Source organism: Camelus bactrianus, chromosome 1, assembly GCF_048773025.1.
Source record: "Camelus bactrianus isolate YW-2024 breed Bactrian camel chromosome 1, ASM4877302v1, whole genome shotgun sequence".
Taxonomy (NCBI): Eukaryota; Metazoa; Chordata; class Mammalia; order Artiodactyla; family Camelidae; genus Camelus; species Camelus bactrianus.
In genome coordinates this window covers 44,273,317-44,290,954 of record NC_133539.1, presented here as the reverse complement: position 1 = coordinate 44,290,954, position 17,638 = coordinate 44,273,317, and the positions used below count along the sequence as shown (strand labels likewise).

At 35.5% G+C, this 17,638-nt stretch overlaps 1 long non-coding RNA gene across 2 annotated transcripts in view; it reads right to left on the bottom strand.

Moving 5' to 3' along the window:
- Positions 1–17,638, bottom strand: part of LOC123615022 (uncharacterized) — a 67,044-nt gene that overhangs the window by 12,411 nt on the left and 36,995 nt on the right. For both annotated transcript variants that reach the window (XR_006722562.2, XR_012507174.1), the window contains 2 exons: positions 4,685–4,795; positions 1,584–1,919 (listed from right to left, as the gene is read on the bottom strand). This is a non-coding gene — a long non-coding RNA (uncharacterized LOC123615022). The remainder of the gene's footprint in view (positions 1–1,583; positions 1,920–4,684; positions 4,796–17,638) is intronic.

The following is a 17,638-nucleotide window of genomic DNA, read 5'->3' as shown; positions in this document are numbered from 1 at the left end:
GCATCATATTAATTCTTATTTGATAAAGACTATTCTTGTCCCTCTGAAAATGACCAATTAAATCAAAGAAATGGTGTCCAATCTCATGTTTATTTTAAGGAATAACAATGAGGTGAGAAGTGGACTTGAGTATTTACGTTTAAATTTTAAATATGTATTATTCCATTGAGTCCCCCAAATCAGAGGCTGTCTCTGCTTAAGGACACTTGCTTCCGACATTACTGATCTGGTGCAGATTATTCTTTCTGGAGAGCTGAATGATCCGAGTTTCATGCCACTTGAGTAATCATTCCAACTCACGAGCTAATAGTGTTAACAGCATCACACCCACGGTCAACTTAATACTCATACTCTGCCTGGTTCAATGGGTTAATGCTCTTATGGCTATATCATATTCAGGTTTACAATCCTTTATAATCTTTAACCTGAGAAAAACTATTAACTATGTTTAGGAAGACACAGAATATTGAAAGTAACTGAGTAAATCCTCACAGCTGGATGAAACAATATTTGCATATGTGTAAGTATGTCTCTTCGAACCATCAATTTTTGCATAAAAGCTATTAGAAACTCTCCAGCTCTGATGAGGCTCTGATTGAGTTTGGCTTCTTCTGCAGTTCTCACAGGTTTCTTGGAGGCATTTTGCATATCACCACATTTTCTCAGTATTTGCTGAGACTCATACATGCTTTTGCTATCATTACTCCAGAAAGATCACTTCTGTTCTTGCTGTTAGGCTTCTTCTATTTCTGCCATTAAAATCTTTGTATTTTTGAAGCTGTATGGCTTGAGCGCCTTCCTGTTCTCTCTTGTACTCTAACAGAGGTAAGTTTAGTGTAAAGAACATGAGATTCAGTGGGGAAGGGATAGCTCTAGTGGTTGGCATGCTTCTCATGCATGAGGTCCTGGGTTCAATCCCCAGTACCTCCTCCAAAAATAAGCAATAAACCTAATTACCTTCCTCCATCCCCCCCAAAAGAGAACATGAGATTCAGAACCTACTGACTGTGTCAAGCTGGTTGCTGTTTTTCCTCTGAGACTTGGACTAACTCTACTGAGCCTCGGTTTCCTAATCTCTGGACTGTATCTCGTAATATCCACCGTGCAGCTTCCCCAGTATGACCAGGATTAGAGATAATATATCCGAAAACCTACAACTTACTGAAGCCATTGTTATTCATGTGACAGGTTATAAATGGATAACCTATTTTAACAGGAAAACAACTATTCAGATCCCCTTTGTGTTCTAAGGTGTGCTTGAAAGATGAAACATAAATACTTCATTTTATCACCTGGGAACACTTGACTAATTTCCTCTGTGCTCTTGTTTTACTGGGCTGTCATGTTTAATTTGAAAATGAAAAAGAGAACTACTGTTTGAAGAAAATAAGATACAGGGTATTTGTTGGACATTGAGGAAGAGTGAGCTATGAAAAAATAACAAATTTTTGTGAGAGCAACTACAGGGAGACTCAGGCAGAGGAGAACAAACAAAGGTGCTTTAGAGGTCTGGGAACTCATTTTATTTCCCAGCAAGGGTTGGGTGTTTTGACCTAGAGAAGGAGCGCTGTGAGAGAACTTACTTGAATGTCCTGGAATGTCCTCCATGGGAGTGGAGTCTCCCAGCTTCACTCAGGCATGAACCTCTCACCCCTATGTCGTGGCTCAGCTCAGTGGATCCTCAGGTGGATGCTGAGAGCCCCCGGATACCCAGGCTCCATGTTACCTCTAGCTGAGCAGTACAAACAGCAGATGCCCTTGTAACTAGGGTGTTTCTGTGAGTCTGTCCGGTGTCAACTATTGAGGAAGGGTGAGCTGTGCAAACAACTCTCCCTTAGCTGTCTAAAAGGGAGCTGAACGCCTAGCAGGGTTGTAATAGGTGAAGTCTTGCACCGTTTAATTGAACAATCTCGAAGTCCCTAAGTGGAAGTAAAATGATTGATTAGCAACACTCTAAGGACACTTGTAATAGTCACAACCGACATTTCCACTTACAATGCTATTTTCTCTTAATTTTCCAAGGATAGAATTTTCCAAGGCCCCTCTCTCGTTGTGTGGGCACAGGCTTAGACTGCTGGAATTCCTATTTTATTCCTTTATTCCCCACTATTTTATTCTTTAGGTTACTCTCGTGGTTACACAGCAAAGAATTGCTGGCCTCATTGTTTCAACATGTTGACTTTGTTGACATTTGAAATTTGTTGGAAATTAATCACAAGGCAGTCATAACTTATGCAGGGCACCAAGCATAGATCAGGATACATAATGGATAATTAATAAAAATGTGCCTGCACCCTAGTGACCAATTCTGATCTCATCTTGATTTTGTAATTTGGGGTTCTAAATGATGCAATAATTTCCAATTAGCATAGCAGGCTGAGTTCAACCTCAGGGTAAGGACATAAAACTCATACTTATATTTTTTTTTCAGCCTGTGATCATTAAATAAAAGCATTTTAATTTTTTTTCTGCTAACTTCTTGTGAGTGACAGGAATTTCCTATTAAATCAGGCTTTGGTCTTCCCCCAGTGGGTTTACTGCAATGCTAAGATACTTGCAGTCTCTTCATACCTGTGTTGATAGCATCAGGATGCTGTAACTGAAGAGAACCTGGGAAATGACTTCCACTTCTTATGCAAGATGTGGCAACATCTATTCAATTTTGTAATTGTTCCTTTATGTAGCGCTCATGCTGTCAGACTTAGCCCCCATGCTGTTACGTGTTTCTACATTCATGTTTTTTTTTTTTTTCAAACAAGCTGCTAAACAGTTGTCCTTCTTAGGAAAAATAAAGCCTCCGCTAAGAGAAAGTATTTGTGTGTTTGGAGTTTCAACATCTGCATTCAAACACAGACCATGCTTCTTACTTTAAAACTGAAATTGATGTTGACAGCTCATTTTTTTCTACTGGTAGTGGGTAAAGTGCGAGTTTTGTGGCACTAATTTTAGAGAACTAAATTTGTTTGAAATTAGTTAAACTAAAGAACATAAATGTCAATGAGAGAAAACATATTGTTTGGTCCTCAGAGTTGGATACATTTTGCACTAGTGACAGAGGCCCCCGTTCTAAGGTACTTCTGGGAGAGTTAACATCTTGAGAAACAAAATGTCCAAATATAAATTAAAAGTAGTAACTCTTCTTATGTTTGTAGTTGTTTTTTATTAGGAGAATTTTGCCAAAGACAAAAATACTTTCATCTCTAAATGCTACCTCATTTTATTTTAACCCACATTGACTTTTTTCCTTTGCAATTTACTTAAATTTTTAACCTCTTTGAAAATAGTAGACAAATAGGAAAGAGATCACCGGATGTGATCATGAGTGTTATCAGTGATAATATTTGTCACCTGTATCCAAACCTGACCGAGAGAGATTTTCAGATTTCTAAGAGTTGTTCATCTTTGTCCCTGTACACACTGCTCCTAGTTCATTTGAGTTCAAGTTTAATTTCTAATATTTTAATGAAGTTTGTGCCAAAATGCTGAGTGGGACACAAATACACTATTTGATTTAATATAATTTTAACCAGCATTCACTGAGTGTCTACTGGGAGACAATAATGGTCTCTTCTCTCATGGAACTTAAACTCTTATTGGGTAATAAATATTTTATGATAAAATTATTTCCAAAAATTGTATGAGAAAGTGCCAAAATGTATGGGAAAAATGTATAGGAAATCACAGTAAGCATATCAGCTTTTAAGACTTAGGGAAATTTTTTTGTAGGAATTGGAAACGTAGTTGTATTTTGAAAACAAATATAATTTAATAGAGTAGAGGAAAAAGAGGGCATTCCAAGAAAAGTTATTGGTGTGAATAAAGGGGCAACGAAGCAAAATATATTCACAGGACAATAAAAGATAGCATCCAGATGTGCACAGTTGAAAGACTGAACGATAAATTAGGCGGGATTGTGAGTACAGAGTGGCTGCTCTTAATTCACAGTGTCAAAGAAGTATCGCTTCAAACCTGATTCTGTCTTTCCAAAAGTAATTTTATTTACATAATATAAATGTAATAATTAATAAAAATTGCATGTATATTTATACATACATTCATATAGACGCATATACATGTACACTTACATATACACACGCTCTAAACAACACCTCTCTGACTATCACCTCCTCACCATACAGACCTGCTCCCTACAGGCAGCCACTCTGAATTATTTTGACTGTTTCTTTTGATATTTATATATGCTTTTCTGATGAACATGTAATTTTTAAAAATTTATCTGGTTTAAAAATCAGCCATGGGCTTTCTATTCACAGGCACAAATTTATGACTATATTCATGTTAGTCATTGCTGATCCCAGTGATAGACTGATTCTTTCCTCTTCTGTATGTTTTTCCTTAAGTTAATATTTCCTCATTAAAAGAAAAGAATTCTGAATTTTCTTCCCATTCTCTCCAACAACCTTTCAAAACAAATTTCCACGTAAACCTGTCATTAACTGCTTCCCCTCCAGAGACCTCCCCTCCTGGATTGTTTAGGTGGATTGTTTGCTTTTTTGGCCTTTTGAGCTACTTTCATTCTTGGACTTCCCTCCACCTCTCCCAGGTGTAGGATCGTGTTGTCTGAAACCTAATGTGTATCAACCAGGATATGCTAATTACTAAAATAAACCACTCAATGTTTTTTCAGTAGCTTCACATAGTAAAATGTCTGTTTCACACTCACTTCTTGTGTGACTTGGGCAGGTGTAAGGGCTCAGCTCCAGAGTCCTGCTGAAACCCTTCACTCCATTGTGTGGCTCTGCAGACATCTAGATTCCTCCACAGTATCTTCTGCCTGATAATCCAAAAGAGAGAGTAAGTGTGGAGAAACCGCAAGAGGAGAGAGGGCTAGACCTGGAGTGGCACGTACCACTTCTGCCTACACCCATGGGCCAGGACGTGGTCCCATGGCCTCAGCAAACTGTACCCCAGAGGCTCAAAAATGCCCTTCTGTACGTTCAGAACAAAAATGAGTCTGTTTCGGGGTACACCTTCTATTGTCTCTGCCAAACCATCTCTTTATTTGTTTTCATTTTGATGGAATACTTTCCTCAGCTGATACCAAGGAAAGAGTGTATTTAGTGACACATTTATTGGGACCTTGTTAGTTGGAAGTATCGTTTTCTTACTTGATTGACAATTTGGCTGGGTATCGATATTCATACTTTGTTTTAAATGTCTAATGACATTTAGCAGCTGGTATTGCTCTTTACAGCCCCAAGCCTTTTTGGATAGTTAATCCTTTCAACAGGGCTGCACTCTTTGTTTTGCTTTTTCCATAAATCTCCCAAAGCCCATGCTTCTTATTTTTATCACTGGTGTTAAGGATTTTGCAACAATGGGCTTTGGTGTGAGCTTTTGTCATTCATTGTAACAGAAAATCAGAAAGCCCTTTCTGTTTAGAGCTTCAACCCTTTAGTTCAAGGAAATATTTAGGAATGTATTTTTAAAATTTCTTTCTACTTCATTTTTTTATGGAACTCTTATTAAAAAGATAGAATGATCCTATAAGTTTCTTGCTCTTTCCATACTATTGTTCATATTTTCAGTTCAACTACTTGATTTTCTTGACTTTATCTTTTAATTACTCTAATAATATTTCATTTTGACTATCTTATTCTACATTGTCTTTGATTTCCTTTTTGAAATTTAAATAATTTTGACCATATATTGCATTTGCCTTATTCAGAAGTCTAAACTCCTCAGGAAGTGAAATGATACACACCGATAGTTCTTTCCTCCATCCTGCCTTTTCCACCCTGTTCTCCTCCGCCCACCCCATATGCAGTCAACATTTTCATTCCACTGTTACTTCTTGGGGAAAAAATATGTTTGTGTTTCTGTATGTGTAGATATTTCAAGAAAGGATTCTTATTATCCCACATTCTACTTAACAGTTTTTATATGTAATGTTCTATACCTTAATTTTTCTTTTTACTGTAATCTGTAGATCTCACAATATTAATACAAGGAGATCACTTTTCATTCTTTATTATGGATGCACAGTACTCCATGTATGTCAGAATTTCCATCTTCAGCATTATTGTTATTTTGTAAAACATCATTACTTATTATGAGGGGATTGCTGTGCAATGTAAGAGTTTAGCAGCCTGGCCTGTACTGACTAGAGGCCAGCAGCAACACTTCACCCTGTGTTGTGACATCCAAAAAAAGTCCCCTAACATTGCAAAATATCCCCTAAGGGGTAAAATCACCCCTTGTTAAGAAGCACTCATGTAGATTACCATGCTTTTGTTGTTGTGGCCATTGTTAATTTCAACAGTACCCCTGTTATTGGACAATTGTTATTCTCTTAACTTTTGCTGTTACAAATAATACCATCATGAATAATCTTGAAAAATAGATGCTTTTATACCTGAACAGGTAAAATAAGTTCTTGGAAGTGAGTTGTAAGCCAGCTATTAAGTTTTTTTAGTTGGAAGACCTATCCATATCTGTGCTGGGAGTCAGTTGGTACTCCTTGAGTTCCTACTGACATCCAATTCAAATTTAGAATTCCTGAACTTCTACTTAATTTAAAAGCAATTTTTCTTCTTTGTATCTCTGTTCTCTTAAACTGAAAATTTTGGCTCCTATCAACATTAACTCCTATATACTATATTTATTCAATCATATACATATATAAATTCAGTGATATATATTCAATCATATATTCATATTTAAATTATATATAAATATACATTCATATATAGCTAAATTCCTATATAAGTATTCATATATAAAAATCACATATAAATTTATATACACACACATATATCTCTGTGTTGTTATGCCACCAATTTGCTACTCAGTGTTTTTATTTCATTTTGTTTTAAGGATTTTTTTTAATTTAATGCTTTTTATATTTATATAAAATATGTGATTCCAAAGTCAACCCTACAAATTAGGTACATATATCAAGAATTTAACTTATTTGTCCATTCTGTTTTCTCCATCCTTTCTGCTAGTCATTTTTGTTAGTTTTGTTTTATTTTTCTATTTTTTAAATAAAATAAATGTGTATGCACTTTTAGTCCCTCCTATCTTGTGTCATACTATTCACATTTCTTTTTCCTCTGCTTTTTAATCACTAATTTTATATACGAGAAATTATTCCATAGTAGTTTATAAAAAATAGCCTTCTTCCTTTTTGAAAGATGTTTAGCACTCCATCGTGTAGTTATACCAGAAGTCACTCCTACAGTTCAGAAGGGAGTAAAGATAGAAATGTGTGCTCAGTCTGCCCTCTTTATCTGAATATGTCATATTGGCTTCAGGTTAGGTTGTAATTCTTTGCTTTAGTAGCTGCCAAAGTGTATTGGATATCCTTGGAGACAAGTTTGGACATATAGTTTTATTCCTAAGTAAAGATCATTTTAAACAGTACTAACATAATTTAAAATGGCAATAAACCTAATCTGAATTAAAGAGTGGAGTAAAAAATAAATGATTTAACTCAGGGATTTTTCTGACCTAGGAGTATAAGAACAGGGAGAATTGTATCAGTCTGTCTGTGCTTAAATTGTGCCTAACTGACATGTGTGAAGGAGCAGAGGCTCTCCACACACGGTGGGAGTAATGAGAAGAATGACATGTATTTACTAATGTGTTTACTATATTTAAAGGAAAGAGTTGATCAGTTTGGTTAATTACTAATACATTCCATTAATGAAGTTCAATTCGAGAACCAAATTGGTTAATTAGAACTCTAATTGTAAGAATAAATAGTATCCTTCAACAATGTCTAGTTTAATTGAGTCAGTATTTGTAACAAATATGATAGACAAATTGGTGGTATTGAAAATCTCCCTTTAAACTGAAAAAGCATTAGATTTATTCTGGCCATTCCATATTCATTACTGAATCAAAAAGAAATTCAGATCTCACACTAAAATCTTTACTAAATAATGTAGACTTGCTACTATAAGTTTTATTTTGAGTGACAATAATGACGGCATTATCACTGCTCTTTCTTCTCCTCTCTTTCTAACATTTCATATCACATGGCACTTGTACAAACCACTCTTCTCTCTCTTTCCATAAATTCCTCACCTTCAGGCTATTCTGCCTTCTAAGTGCAAAATTCTCTAACCCTCTCTGCTTAAAAGGGGCCTTGAAAAGTGCTGAATGCTTCCAGTTCTAAATGTGCTTTTTGTTTGTTTTGTTGTAGTTACAAGAAACAGTATCATTGGAATGCTAGTGGGGTTCAGTGAGAAAAAAATGTATCTATGTTAAGTAAAGAAAAGAAGACTTATTTACTTAAAGTGCAAATGAGAAATCTTGTATCAGTATTAATGCTGCATAAAATACAAGGATGTATAATATTTTAATATAAATTATTTTCAATCAATAAGCAGTGATCCAATAGGAAAATATATAAAGAATATAAGCAATTCACAATGGAAGAAACTTAAAGGTCTGATAAACCTTTAAATCAAAAAGCACTAAGTTTCACAAGTTATCAGAGGTGAAAATTAAAACATGAGATCTTGTTTTTTAACAAAATATTTAAGTAACGAAAACTATGATAGTAAGTGTGTGAGACTTTGAGAACATGGGGCTTTTTTTCTCATATATTGCTAATGGGATTGTATTATAGCAAAATAATTCTGCTGTGATATTTGGAAGAATGTTTCAAAGTCTTAAAATTTGTACTCCTTTTCAGCAAATGATCCTCCTTGTTAGAATCTATCAAAAAGAAATAATAATGGATGCCTAAGTAGATAGATAAACAGAAAAATATAATTTTATTACGCCCAAGCATTAAAACAGCCCTAATGATCCCCACCTGTTTGTATTCACTCCCCTCTGAACCATTCCGCTTGAGTGTGGGCTGGATATAGTGACTTGCTTCTAATGAGTAGAATATTGCAAAAGTGATGGCATGAAATCAGGTGCTGGAAAACTGTGACCTCTATCTTGCTCACACTTTCTCTGACTCTTCTCACTGTATGGCTTGGATGACAAGCTAGCAGGCTTTGAGCTGCCCTAGGAAGAGACCCACATGCTAAGGAACTGAAGGTGGCTTTCAATCAATCGGCAGCAAGAAACTGAAGCCTTAAGTACGGCAACTCATAAGGAATGGAGTCCTGCCAACAACCACTGAAAGAGCTTGAAATTGAATCCTACTCTGATTGAACCTTGATATGACTATGGCCCTTGATCAGCCTTGAATGGGATTCAGCTAGCCCTACCCGGATTTCTGATCCACAGACACCATGAGATAATAAATGTGGGTTGTCTAAAGCTGCTAAATTCTGGAGTAATTCCATATGCAGCAGTAGACAACTAATAAATGTGCAAAAATGGATCTCGCTATATAGGTGAGTGAAGAAACATGATTTAAGTAATAACAAGATAAAGCATAATCCACGTTTAGGCATAAATACAACCATGCCCACACATAAACGTGTGTGTTAAAAAAACTGGGAGAATATCAATCAAATGATAAATATTATTTCTAAGCTATGAGATAATAGATTATTTAAAAATGATTTCCCTAGGTGTTACTATATATTTCAAATATTTTAATAATAAATTATTTTAAATTCTGATATCTAAGGGAGAAAAGAAACAAATCAAAGTTGTAAGCAGAACAAAACACGTTTCGAGTCCACCTTAGTGCTTTGCACATAGTTGGAAATCAGTAAGTCTTAGATAGAATTTTTGCAAATTCCCAGAAGTTTCTCAAGACCAAAGAAACTTTACATATTTTCTTATAATACAGATAGTCAAAACCCTGTTTTGGGTTTGTTTTTTTTCTTTTTTGGTATTTGTTCTTTAAATTTTGTCAACATGTATTAATGCACTAAAGAAACAATTGTGTTTAAATCCAGGCAACAGTAAGAGTCACTAGATAACCCAGAGAGTACCTTACTATGATTTACAAAACTGTAGAGCACATTATTCTAAGAAGGAAATGATCCCTGCAAAAGCTGAAGATAAAACTACGTGATGGAAGTCCGGCAGAGAGCGAAGGCGTCAGGAGGGCACCTGCAGAAAGGGCATTTACCGAAGCTGAAGAGTTTAATATGCCAAAACTAATTTCATGTTTTAGTTGCATTCAGCTTCTCTAAAGGTCTATATTATGAATCACTGGTGCACCGTAGACATGCTAGCTTGAGACTGAACAAGAGACAACATACCCTGGAGCAGACACTTAACTTGGACTATCCATCTTTTTAATATGCCTAATAATGGGGTAGTCAGACATAATGAATTACACAGTTTTATGTATTTGAGGAACCATAGACTGGTTTGACTGTGCACAACTTTCTCTTCCTTAGATTATTATTATTTTTTCATTCCTTAACCCTGGTAAATCTGAATGTGAGATGCCTGGAAGATATGCTTATAAAAACAAAGAAAAATTGTCTGCATACGCTATTAAAATAGAAATAGCAAGCATTCTTTCCTTTGATACTCCTAACTCAAAACCATGAATTTGAAATTGTTTACCTAAATATTGAGAATAAAGGAAGTCAGTACAGTTTAGGTATTAAATCTTTGGTTGTCAGAGTTAAAAGACCTGGCCTAGAGTTGCTTTTCAGTTTTAACACACCCTATCTGGGGAAATTTTGGCAAGTTACTTATTTTCTTGGAAACTTCATTTCTTCAGCTGTAAAATTAGTTTAATAATTAGTACTTGCCTAATGGATTTTCAATGAGATAGTGCATTAAAACCTTTTACACAGTAATGAGCACTCAAGACACATGTGGACATCTACCTAGTTTCCTATTTTTCTATCTACATAGATTCTCATTGTTGCAGCAAATTCATTTAGTTTAACAAATGTTTACTGAGCACCCACTCAGTAAACCTCAGCTCAGCACCAAGTCACAAGTTAAAAATACCTCTTTATGCCTAATTTTACCTACTTCCTAAGTATATAGCATAACCTGTCTCTATAGATTATTATTTTTTTGTTTCCATTTCAAAGGTTTTTTTTATAAGATGCATTTCTGAGTTGATTTGTTGGTGGGGGGTCCTTGGCTTTCGTTTTGCATTCCAGCTCTGCTCTCAGGGCATCAATTAAGTTAAATTGCCAAATTTCTTCCCTCAGGAAGAACATAGAGCATTTAAAATATATATTTTCTATAATGTTTATGTGTTTCTGTGCTACCAAAGCACACTGATTAAGTGATTGCCAACGGCAATTTCTGTGGCACCTCAGTTTTTCTTTTAGATCTTCTCATGAAAAATACTAAGTAAATTGGGGGAAAATTCACAAAAATACCTGCAATTCCTCACTGTCTACCAAGAAAGGCACTATTCACTTTGCGACTGGGAAAACCCCTGAAATTCCACACAGCTGCCAAATCCAGAGCGTTTGTTTCAGAACAGGAAGAAAATACACCTCCCTGAAGCACACACTCAGAGACGCTCCACCTGATCAGTCAGTGAGCAGAAGTGATCGTTTTTCGGACAAGCACTACCTCTTGTGAAGAGGTTTTGTAAGAACTTTATTCTTTTGATCTCAGCCATGAATAAAACAGAGATCTGAGTTTGATATCATCTCACATATGTGAGAATAATGGCTATTTTGCACATCAATGCAAACCTTTTCTACTTTTACAAAAAAAAAAAAGAAAGAAAGAAAAAGAAAAGAAGGCCAAAGTACACCCTGTACTATCTCTAAAGCTAAATATAAGACCAGGATATGGGAGAAATTCCTAAAAGTCTTTGCCTTCTTGAAATAGCAGGATGTTAGGGTCGTGTGGTAGGACCAGCACTGGATTAGGACTCAGATCAGGCTTCCAATCTGAGCTCTGCTGTTAACTTGCTTTAAAAATTTTGCTGTCTACTTAATCTATTCTTTATTTTCCTTATCTGTAAAATAATAAGATGGGGCAGGAAGATCTATGTTCCCCTCTGAGCCTGTCCTCTGATTCCCGCCACCACTGTGTTTATCTGTAACTGTAATGTATGTCTCAGTTTTTGTTTTGGAAGAGAGTGATGATTACTGTGAGGCCACCAGAATGACCAACATTCTATTTTATTAGGCATCCTGAGTTCAGAAATGGCCCTTTTGTTAACAATCAAATTTACAAAATTTGCAGCTACAGGAAATATCTTTGCATGCAGTGGAAGGACCCAAGGCATCGCAAAATAATGGGAATAATAACAATAATAATAATTGACTTACCAACTGCCAAACTGTGTAAGGGCCTTAGACTAATTGATTCCACAGCTTAATGTGGACAAAGGAGAAATTACTTAATTTGTCACTAGAGCTTGTTTATTTCATCAGCTAGTCAATCAGAAAAACACTTTCTATAGTATTTTAAAAGTTATTTTTGTATTTCCTATTCTTACTAATATTGTATTTGCTGATTTGTGTCATACAAATCAAGAGATGCTAGTGCGCTTTCAAGCCACATCTTTCATCACCACATGCAATCCCCCTTCCAAGCCATTCGTAGCTCTTAAGCCCCTTTTATGGAGAAATTCTGGAGCCATGACAGATTCCATGGTATTTATATTTCAAGGCTGAAATAGAGCTTATGACAGTTGGCAAACAACAGCCATGGGTAATAGGAGGTATTGTGGGCCCTGGAGCTCTTTTGCAGACCTTTCCACACTTAGCATGATGCTAACACAAACAATCTTTCTGCCCTGTAAATGTCTTTTTCCAGTGAGTTAGTTTTGCATAATTGCAAATGATTTGAATCTCAGAAGCAAAGTTCCAGAGCTATAGTTTTGGTGATTATTTGAAAGAACATTTGGGCACAGCATATTCTGGTAAATTCATGCTCATATGGTTCTCTGATTTTTTTTTTCCCCAACGTCATTACCTCATTGCTAATTATAACTACTGCCCTTTAAACTCTTATCACTCTAAGTACTGTTCTCCGTGTACCATTTCTTGCTATGGCTGTAAATCCCAAGCAGATTCTGAAAAACAAACAAACAAACAAACAAAACCCTCCAAACTAAAACAAAAAACAAACAAACCAAAAAAAAAAAAAAAAAAGAGAGAAAAAACCCACAGCAACCCAAAAAACAAAAGCTCAGTTGAGCAGAAGATATCAGAGTGCAAAGCTGGATAAGGTAATTAAATAAGATAAGGACTTCCAGTGTTACTACAGAGCCTTACACACAGACCTAAGCATTTCCGTATGTGGTCACTGGAGTATAATAATAAAAGACAGATTCTGGATTTGTGCAGTGGCCTGGTGCCTAACACTTCCTGGATCATACACGACTTCTGCCATCAATTTATTATTTATCTGAGTCTGTCATTTATTCTTTTTCTGTGCTCTTTAGGCAGGTGCAACACCACAATCTTATTAAGGCTTGAGAAATAACTTGAGATTCTGAGAAGAAAAATAAGCAGCAAGTTCTAAGCACCTTAACTTCCCCACAATTGTGCACTTTATTCTCATATGCTTTGCAGGGTAAACACCTGGGAAAGTGCCTTTTGCTCGTAAAATGATTTCTCATCTGGCTCAGACACTTCATGTGTGGTCAGATAAAAGGAGTGAACTAATTCTTTGAAGTCAGAGGACGTAACCTAGTATCAGACTCGAGAGAGTTCAAATGCAGTATATGTTTTCCATTATCTTTTGAGTGAAGAGGCCAGGCAGATTTTCTTGATGATATAAGCTCCCACCAGGAATTAGGCATTCACTCCAACTGCATCTCTCTCACTTGCTTCCCTCTTTCGCTTTTAGGATATTTTGCAATAAAGCTATGATAGCTGAAAGTAAACTGGGCATTATTAGGGCAGAAAAGGGGACTCAAATAAACACTTGCCGTTCCAAAGAAATAGAACTTTAGATTCTTTTTTCGAGAACTCCCCCTCCAATAAATTTTCCATCAGCAAGCCACTAAATATTTCATGCTATCCTAGCTGAATGCCCCTTTTCCTTAAAGAGCTGTGACTTGGCCACAGAGAGGAGTGGAGTGGGATGTGTTTGTGAGTGTGTGTTTGGCAGGAGATGGGGGAGCATGGACTACATAGGTCATTCAATTATCATTCTAGAAAATTAGAATTTTCAGAAAATTACTAATCCATGATAATAAGTGGTGTCTCATGGGTCTATCACATAAATCAATAATGTATCAGAGGGTAGCTAGTTTCCAAATACAGCTGACTCAAAATGGAAAACAAATTGAAACAGAAAATCTCTTGTTGGAATGTGAAAGAAGGAAAAAAACTCAGATATCCAGGAAATACCATCACTAACATAAAACATGAATCTTTCTTTCTCTTTAAAGAATCACAATTCTCTTGTTGCCTGTAGCTCCTTACAATACTGTTAGTCATTGCAGGAAGTTTTTATAAACCTAGTCTTAATGGATCTTGTCTGTCACTCTGTATCTGCCTGCCTCAGTGTTTTTCTCTCCTTTCTTCACATTCCAATAAACTTGCCGTTTCCATTTTTTACATATTTGAATGGAACATTACTTTCAGTGGAATCTTAAGCAGGGGTTTCTAGTTTTCAGTCCTGGCATTTCTCCCACGAGGAATATTTCCCTGAGGGCTTGTGCTTTTGCTGAATGGGGGTGGGGACAGTTCTTTCTCTAAGCCATCTTGTTCTCTGGGCAGTTCTACCAGGGCACTTTGCCCATCCCTTTCGTCTACAGAGCAGTGAGCTTGGGTAGCTGCCACTTCGGGTTTCTCCCAAAGAACCATTTTCCCAGAGGAGGCAGAGCCTGGGAAAGAAGCAAGGGCAGGATTCCCTTTAGTTCCTAAGTCATGAGCTTTTCTCCTTTTTTTTTTAGTAGAAGAAGAAACCCTGCCAACCTGCCACCTTCTTCCTTCTTTCTACCCTTATTTTCAAACACTTCTAAATATAGCAAAGATCCCATTCCCTGGCAGAGAAAAATAAGGGACCTTTTTCAATTCCACAAAGAATGAGGCAATGTTGGTGTGACAATTTTACTGTGACTGTGAAATAATAGCCGTTTCTTCTCCAAAACGCTACCTGGCATAGGTTTGCAACTCCAGGCAACAAACAGAGGTGAGGGAAGATGGACGTGGCAAGCATTACTAATTCCATGCACTAAATACTTCCTTATCTTTGTCTCTTCATTTTCTGTGACTCTATATAACTAGACATTTTTATGTAATTTTAAGTAATACGCATACATTGCCACATGTTTAACCAAACAAGAAAACATAGAAAATACCTATTTAAAGCTCTGTCCTCACATCTTTTCTTTCACAGTCCCATTCCTTCCAGGCACGTGTTGATAAATGTTTACGATATTTTTTTCTAGACTTTTTCAATACATACGAACACACATGTACAAAAATGTAGAAAAATGGAAAGTTATCGATATTATACCATAAACATTATTTATTTGAGTTTTCTTTTTTCTTTTTTTTAAACCTAATAATACATCTAGGAGATTTTCAAAAGTACTCATATACCTATATGTTCTTAATTTTTTTTAATGTGTATGGGTAAGGAGTATACTGAACCCCCCATTCCCTTGCTTTATTTATATTATAGCAATTTCTATTACCTTTCCCCATGAATTAAATTACCCACATATTTTTATAAATTTAATCGTTCCTATAATTTGCACAAGTTTCCAGAAATTCTTGTTAAATGCTATTATTTGCTGTTAAGCTAACTCTGAAGCTACAGAGGAGTCTACATCTGGTTTGTTTAAAAAGAGAAAACATAAACTATAAATTTTCTGAATAATTTTAGAGATTTCTGTAGGGTATGTTAGTAATGTGAGAAATGTTTAGGGAAGACCAAGTACTTGAAGTGGGTATGGATCTGCCTTCTTCGTGTAAAGATATTCTTGTTGTAGAACAGTCTTAAGAAATGTCAATTAATAACCTATAAATACTGTTTCCTTAATTTATTCTTTTTCACTTTTAGCAACATTTTCCCATATAAACATGGATAAATTATGCATTCAAAAATATTTATTAAATTCCTAAAGAGGCCTAAGCATAATGCTAGATGTAGGCCATGCAAAATAATTAAATTTCACTTCTGAGTTTCACAGTCTAGTGGGGAGACAAATATTTGAAAATTACTTTTGAAAGTTATAAATATAAAACAATAAAGATATCCTAGGAAATTCTAGTTCAGTAAACATTATAATATAAACCTGGAGATGCCATGAATTTTGGTGAATTTTAAAGCCGTAATTAGTAACACCTAAAATTTGTGAGAAACTCATGTGGAGACACAGGGTGGCCAGATGTGTCATGGTGAGAAATTTGTGGACTGAGAGATATACCTAGATGCCTAGAGCAGAAAATGCCCAGGGCCCAACACAGGGGATGGACAAAGGGAGGTCTTTTGTAATTAAAAAAAAAAAAAATCCCCATTGATCTTGCAGAGATCATTATCAGCTCTTTTCCTGATTATCAAGATAAGAGCAGTACCAATCTAAGGTGGCCTCGGGATAAAGTCATACCCAGGTGGCCCTGGAAGCTGTTCTAAGTGAAGAGCAATGGCAACAGTAGGTAAAGTTACAGTCCTACTCCTTAGTCCCGGAACCACTCCCACTTCATACGCTGAGCAAATACCACAGAGAGAATGTCCTCCTGTTAGTATCTGCAAGCTGAGAGAGCCAGCAGGGGGCACTTGATGGAGTGCAGGGAACAGGAATAAAACTAGCAGCACTAAACCTTTCCTCATCCGTAAGGACACAAACTAAGATCTAGACTTCCATCAACATCCTTTATCATAGACATTAATAAACAAGTAATCTAACAGCACAAATGTGTATGATGATCTAATAAGGTAACTCTACCCATCTTGGAGCATAGGTTAAAAAAGAGAAAAAAAAAAAAAAGGGAAGAGAAAAAAATGAAATGAGGAAGGAAGGAATCTACAAATACAACTGAAAATGAAAGAAAAAGATTGCTATTTTATAAAATGCATTTTACTAAAAAATATTAGAAAGATAAAGGACATTGGAAACATAAAGTATGAACAAGAAATAATGAAGAGGAATAAAATGAAAATAGCAACACCAAGATGTAACTGTTGAAATAACTCACTGGATGAACTGAATAACAAATATAAACAAAATATAACAAAAACAAAAATAAATAAACAAAAATAAAGAACATAGAAAAGAATGAACTACAAATTGGGTTAAGAAATATTAGGAAGGGAAATAAGACAGAATATTGAAATTGTTAAGGAATATGGAAAATAAGAGTAGAATTTTCAATATCAACCATCATGAATCTCAAGAGGAAAGAAAAGAAAAATCAGGGAAAAGAATGTATTTGAAAAAATAAAATATATCAAACAAGATTTTTGTCAGAAAAAAGTATACAAGATCTTAGATTCAAAGGATACACAGAATTCTGTACAGGACATATAAGAAAATGACTCATACCTAGACCCAATGTAGCAATAACTTAAAGATGTCAAAATTAGAGAAATATTTAAAAACTTCAAGATAGAAAAAAAAAATCAAATCTGTTACAAAAGAGCAACAATCGTACTGCTACTGGTCTTATAAATAGTATTGTTGCATGTGGGAAAACAATGGCATAGTATTTCCAAAATACTTAAGAAAATAACTATAAAGCTAGAACTTTATATCCAAATAACTTATTAAAACTGAAGGATGAGATGAAATATTTCCAAGCATATCAGGTTTCAGAGAGTATCCCAGGTAGATTTTCTTTGATAAAGATACAGAGGA